This window comes from Pristiophorus japonicus, chromosome 15 (genome assembly GCF_044704955.1).
Source record: "Pristiophorus japonicus isolate sPriJap1 chromosome 15, sPriJap1.hap1, whole genome shotgun sequence".
Lineage (NCBI taxonomy): Eukaryota > Metazoa > Chordata > Chondrichthyes > Pristiophoridae > Pristiophorus > Pristiophorus japonicus.
The window spans coordinates 134,687,075-134,693,658 of NC_091991.1; positions in this window are offsets into that span (position 1 = coordinate 134,687,075).

Sequence of the window (6,584 nt, forward strand, 5' to 3'; positions counted from 1 at the left end):
AAAATCACTGCAGATGCTGTGTCAGCTTCTCCATGTCTGCAAATGACACCAAGCTCTGTCTCCCCACACTCCCAATGAATCATCGCTGCGCTTTTAGATTGCCTGTCTGGCATCAAGTCATGGAAGATTAAAATCTTTCTCCAACTGAATCTCAGGAAGATTGAAGGCATTGTTTTCTGCACTGACCCCACTCGCCTTCTTGGCCACTCGCTCAACTAGATTACAGTAAATATTGGATGTCCTGCTCGACCAAATGGGAAGCTTCAAGGCCCACATCATATCCAACACCAAAATTGCACACTTGCATCTCCGCAACATTATCTGCCTCCATCCCTACCTCAACCCGAGAACTTTACCCATGTTTAGTCACCGCTAGACTCTACTTTTCTCATTTCTTACTTGCCAGCTTCCCATCATCCACGCAACAAAATTTAACCTGCTCAAAACTTAGCTGTCCATATCATAGTCCTTTCTGACCTACAAAACCCCTGTCTACTAGTCTTTTGAATTTGAAATCCTGTCCCGATTTCCATCCGCAGCCTCATACCACCCAATCTCTACTCCGGTTTTAAATCCCATTCCACACCCATTAGTCCTCAGAATCTGACCATTTTTGTATAGCTCAAGAGAATTGGATCTTACACCACTCAAATGTACTGAGACAGCCACATAAAACACACTTCAAATATTTATTCATGGGATGTGGGCATTGCTGGCAAGGCCAGTATTGAGTGCCCAATCCTAATTGCTCTGGAGAATGTGGTGGTGAGCTGCCATCTTAACTGCTGCAGTGGCTGTGATGATGGTACTTCCACAGCGCTGTTAAGTAGGGAGGTCTAGGATTCTGACCCAGCGACGGTGAAGGAATGGCAATATATTTCCATGTTACACACCATCTTAAGTGGTAGAGGTCATTGGTTTGTGAGGTGACTTGACAAGTTACTGCACTGCATCTTGTAGATGGTACACATTGCAAACACCGAGTCTCCCCCCCCCCTCCCGCATTCCCGATGACTTCAGTTTTAATAAGGCTCCTTGATGCCACACTCCGTCAAATGCTGTCTTGAAGTCCAGAGCAGTCACTCTCACCTCTGCAATTCAGCTCTTTTGGCCATGTTTGAACCAAGGCTGTAATGATGTCTGGAGCAGAATGGTCCTGGTGGAACCCAAACTGAGCATCAGCAAGCAGGTTAATGGTACTGTTGATGACCCCTTCCATCACTGCTGGTGATTAAGACTAGGCTGATCAGGCGGTAATTGGCTGAATTAGATGTGTCCTGCTTTTTGTGGACAGGGGATACGTGGACAATTTTCCATTTTGTCGGGTAGATGCCAGTGTTGTAGTTGTACTGGAACAGCTTGGCAAGGGGCATGGCTAGTTTTGGAGCACAGGTCTTCAGCACTAGAGCCAGGATGTTATTGGGGCCAATAGCCTTTGTTGTACCGAGTGCACGCAGCTGTTTATTTATATGTGGAGAGAATTGAATTGGCTGAAGACTAGCCTCTGCGGTGGTGGGGACCTCAGGAGGCAGCCGAGATGGATCATCCACTTAACACTTCTGGCTGAAAATTGTTGCAAACATGTCAGCTTTGTCTTTTGTACGCACATGCTTGGCTCTGCAATCATTGAGGATGGGGATGTTCATGGGGCCTCCTTCTCTCATTAGTTGTTTAATTGTCGACCACCATTCACAACTGGATGTGGCAGGAATGAAGAACCTTGATCTGATCTGTTGGTTCATAGGTCACGGACAGATCTGCGATAGGTAGATTGGTGAAGACTAGGTCAAGTCGGTTTTTCCTCTCGTGTTGGTTCTGTCAACAACTGCTGCAGGTCCAGTCTGGCAGGTATGTCCTTCAGGACTCGGCCAGCAATGGAGCTACTGAGCCACTCTTGATGATGGATAGTGAAGTCCCTCAACCAGAGTACATTCTGTGCCCTGGTTTCTTCGAAGTGGTGTTCAACATGAGAGTACAGATTCATCAGCAGGTTTACTTGCTCATGTTTGACCTGATGCCATGATAATTCATGGGGTCCGGGGGTCGAGGTTGCAAACTCCTAGGACCACTGCCTCCCGACTGTATACCACTGTGCCGCCACATATGTTGAGTTTGTCCTGCTCGTGGTCCTCCATATAGTTCAAAAATGTAACTTCGTGCAGCTGTTTTATATAGTTCACACCAACGTATCCAACGTGGCCCCAAGGTCTAATCCAACCTGCACCACATTTCATTCAGCCCATGAGTCTTTAGGGCAGAAAATGGGTGGCAAGATTTCACCGTGCATCGGAAGACGTCGGCCTACGGGCTGATTGGGTGCCATGTCTCATCTGCATGAAACCAACAAGCTGTGGCCTCTGATTGGGTGTCTCGATGCAATTTTCCCCTCTGAGTCGTAGGAATTTCTTGAGCTATTTGGGAGCATTTCTGCTCCTCCTGGCTTCACCAGAATTAAACTATTAAAAAGGGTTTCTTTCTGTGTCAGGACTTCCCTTTGGCAGCTTCAGCAACAACTTAAAGTCTGCTCTCGCAAGTGGACGTAAAATATCCCATGGCACTATTTTAAAGAGCATGGGAGTTATCCCTCAATCAACATCACTAAAATAGATTATCTGGTCATTATCACATTGCTGTTTGTGGGAGCTTCCTTGTGCGCAAATTGGCTGCTGTGTTTCCTACATTACAACAGTGACTGCACATCAAAAAAGTACTTAATTGGCTGTAAGTGCTTTGAGACATCCGGTGATCGTGGAAGTAGCTAAATAAATGCATGTCTTTCTTTAACCAGCATGATAGAGGAGGAGGAGAAAACAAGAGAGAGAGAAGAATGCAAGTTCTGAAACAAATATTACAAATCCATGATGGGCAGCAAGCATAAAAATATTTTTATAAACAGGAGATACAAGATTCCATTGAGGAAGAACAGATACTGCCATTTTTTAAGCAAATTTATAAAATGCTAGATACCTAGTATTAAATAAATCTAACAATTTTTGCATCAATAAAGCATATATTTTTAACTCCATGTGAAATATATTGCTTCAGTAAATTGGTGCATTAATAATGGGAAGAGACACTTCACTTTTAGGCTGTAATGGGATGATGACCATCATCAGAACCAGATTACGCTTGAGCAACATGAGAGGTACTAGTCTATATATTTCATGCTGGAAATTAGAAATAGGAAAGTATTTTTCGCCAAGTTTTAAATTTGAGTGTCGATTGTTGCCACTTGTTACAATCCGTGTATTCCAGGCACAAGAACCATATCTTTAAAAAAGCTAGGATTTATGTAAAAATACATGGGGAATTATACTCCAAATGTTGGAAATCTGAATTTAAAACACAAAATGCTGGAAATGCAAAGCAGGTCAGCATCTGAAGAGAAAAAGTTTTGGCTGCAACAGATTTCCCATTTTGATTCTCCTCGATTTACCACTCTGAATTTTCCATCTTTGAAGAACAGACACATGGCAGGTAATTTTCAACTTAGCCCTGGACTGTAAAACTGGTCTTGCAGGTCCCATTATAGAAAGCCACTGGATTTTCCTTTCTCTTGATTGTAATGCAGTGGAAAATTGAGTGTTTCTATAGCGGGCAAACAATCTGCACAGTCAGCCTTACACTCCAGCGATAAGTTGAAAACTACCCACATGGATTGTTTTAATGATCAAAAATACCTGGTTACTACAAGATTGCAAAAACTTTATTCAGTGGATCTCATGCTCCAGTGCCCAAGTGTCAACCTTTCGTGTACTCTGCTGAAGGCAGCCTACTTATAACCATGATGCAAAATGGTATCACATAACCAGCCTCTGAGGCAGAGGATTGGCCCTTGCCAGCTCAATGCATGCAGCACAATACATTGCACATACTCCAATTTCAGAATTGGCATCAGAACCATATGCTAGGATAAATGTCGTGAGTGTGCAGGTAGGTTTGGTGTCTGTCTCTGGAGCCCACCCTTTCACCTTGCACCATCATCCCTTTGGTCATTCAATCTTTCTTACCTTTCATCCCATCACAGACCTTCCCTTTTGTTCTTTCCTCCCACTGACACCACCCCTCCACCCCACTTTCCCTGCCTTTATATTTACTTAAAACCAGTGACATTTTCCAATTCTGTTGACAGGTCATTGACCTGAAATGTAAACACTTTCTCTCCACATATGCTGCATGATCTGCTGAGTATTTCCAGCATTTTGTTTATATTTCAGATTTCCAACATCTGCAGTAATTTGCTTTTAAAGAAGAAAGCACTTGACCTCATTTTACTCCTGGGCACTTTGCTGGGCTCCAGTCTGAACCGCGATTTAACGTCAGATCTTATCTCTCATCTCACCCCCATTTTCCTACCAGTCCCTCCCATTAATTTTCCATTTAATTCATAGAAATATAATTTGGAAAACTGCTCTAATACTTTCATACCATGGTAACCGTTGTGTATCATCCAGCACTTATCCAAAAAGCTGGACTAATATGAAATAAGGTGTTTTTTGTTAGCCAGGTGTCTGACTTGTAGAAACCACCACAATTAAACATGTTTATATATTGTGCACATACCAGCAGGTTCACATAGCACATGGGTCTTACACAATAGAAATGCTGGGCCTTGCCAAGAACTGCCCAGCATACTCCCTAAAATGGCTCTTACTGAATCAGGGCAGTTTTATATTTGGCTAGCAACTGTCATGCTTCAGAAACTCACTGGCACTACAGTAGGTCTTGCAGATAATAAACGAAGAGGCCCTAAACCAAGCTGCTGAGAAATTCACATAGATCCCATTTGTTTACCTGACAAGAGTGCACACTTTCCCTGCAGGGACACGCCATTTACCCAAGCCTAAGAAATTAGGTGGCTGACTAAAGATTCCCAAGTGCGTGCTGCTGGAGTTTAAGGAGTTAAAACTGCATGCTAACACAGAATACTGCTAAACTTCCCACTGCTTTCCAGCCAGGGTCTCCCTACCAATTAGGACATTGGCTCAAAGGGCTACCTGGAGCAGAGTGGAAAGAATCCCAACCTGACGGATTAGCGCTCCAGATTCTCATCAGTGAGCAAGGTTGGCTGGTCAATCAAGTTTCCTCAAGTACTGCAGATTTGCCTGGTCCATATTTATTCATCAATTCAGCCAGAGGATTTATTTGCTTTTAAATTTTGTCACTAGACACCTCACCATGGAGCTACTTCGGTCCCACTCAGGAGTCTGGTTGGTTGGTCACAGGCTACTATAAACACATTTAGATGTTTTTGTGCAATGGCAGTCAGAATATCTGTACTCTTGACCTCAATCTATTGTTCTTCCCTTCCATGTTTTTCTGTTACAAGAGTGCAGCTGGTGGCAAACACACTGTTCTGCCATCAGCAATGACAACCTGTTCCACCAGTAGCCGAGATCCTCTTAAGAGTCTTGCAAACTGTCAGTGAGTTTCTTTTTTCAAGGTAGAATTGTAGAGCTGGACTTTGTTTGTAGCAACAGCCTCCAATAGGTGTTCCTTAGCAGTGGCATCAGGCAAAACGGCAACATGCAAAATGGAGAGTGGCGCACAATGATCACAGGTCTCGGTGCACTGCTTCTGGACAACTCCTTTGCGTTTACACAAGCACTTGTTTTTCCCAGTCCTAGAGGGGGGCACTGTCTTTTACTTCGGTCTAGTGCAAAGACTCTACTCAAAATAATCTTTTCAGATACTGCTGGATATTCAATATTTCCTGTTTTAACAAAATGAAAAGCTAGCGTGTTAGAACCTCCACCAAACAAAAACCCACCGATAAATTGCTCTGATCTTTACACATGGCATTCTTCAAAGTTATCCACCATATGTAAATTCAGTGCACAAGAATCTGGAGCACTTGCCTTTTTTGAAGACTCAGAGCTGAAACATTCCTTTCCCTCAATTTCTATTGAAAGCCCAACATTTCTGTTTAAATGTTCCCAACCAAAATGTCATTACGCTTTTGGTCCATTTAACAGAGGCAAAATAGTACAGGGACAAATGCAGCAAGAGATTATATATTTTAAATTCAACTGGGAATAACTTTTTATTTAAAAAAAAAAAGCAGTGATGCACACCACATCTCAATTTGTCAAACATTATACTACAATGATTGGAAATTTGAGTGGACAGAGATCATAAGGCATAAATTGGAAATTATTTTAAAATCAAGTTAGTTGATAAGCTATTGTCGGAAACAAAGTTATATTCACAGCAGCTGGACTATCACTGATATTAATTTAATAAAAGCTGGTCAGGTGCAGCACAAATGCAGGTTGTGGAAAGGGTGCAAGTTTAAAAAAAAAATCAAAAAAGGTAATTCCTATGTAAACTCTTCCTACCCTCATGCAATTTTCTCCCCTCATTCAATTTTCTCCCCTCCCTACCTCTCCTGAAACAGTCAACTCTTTGCAGGGGAACACAGATGAACAAGTGCTGGTGGTTTGCCATCCCTCATTCAAATGGCCATTATTCATGTGTGAGCCTAGTCAATGTATTCTGCAAGCTACACCTCCAAAGGAGGTATTACAGGCATTTTCAACAGAGATTACTGGATAGTGACTGGGTAATTAAATGCCATCTCATTT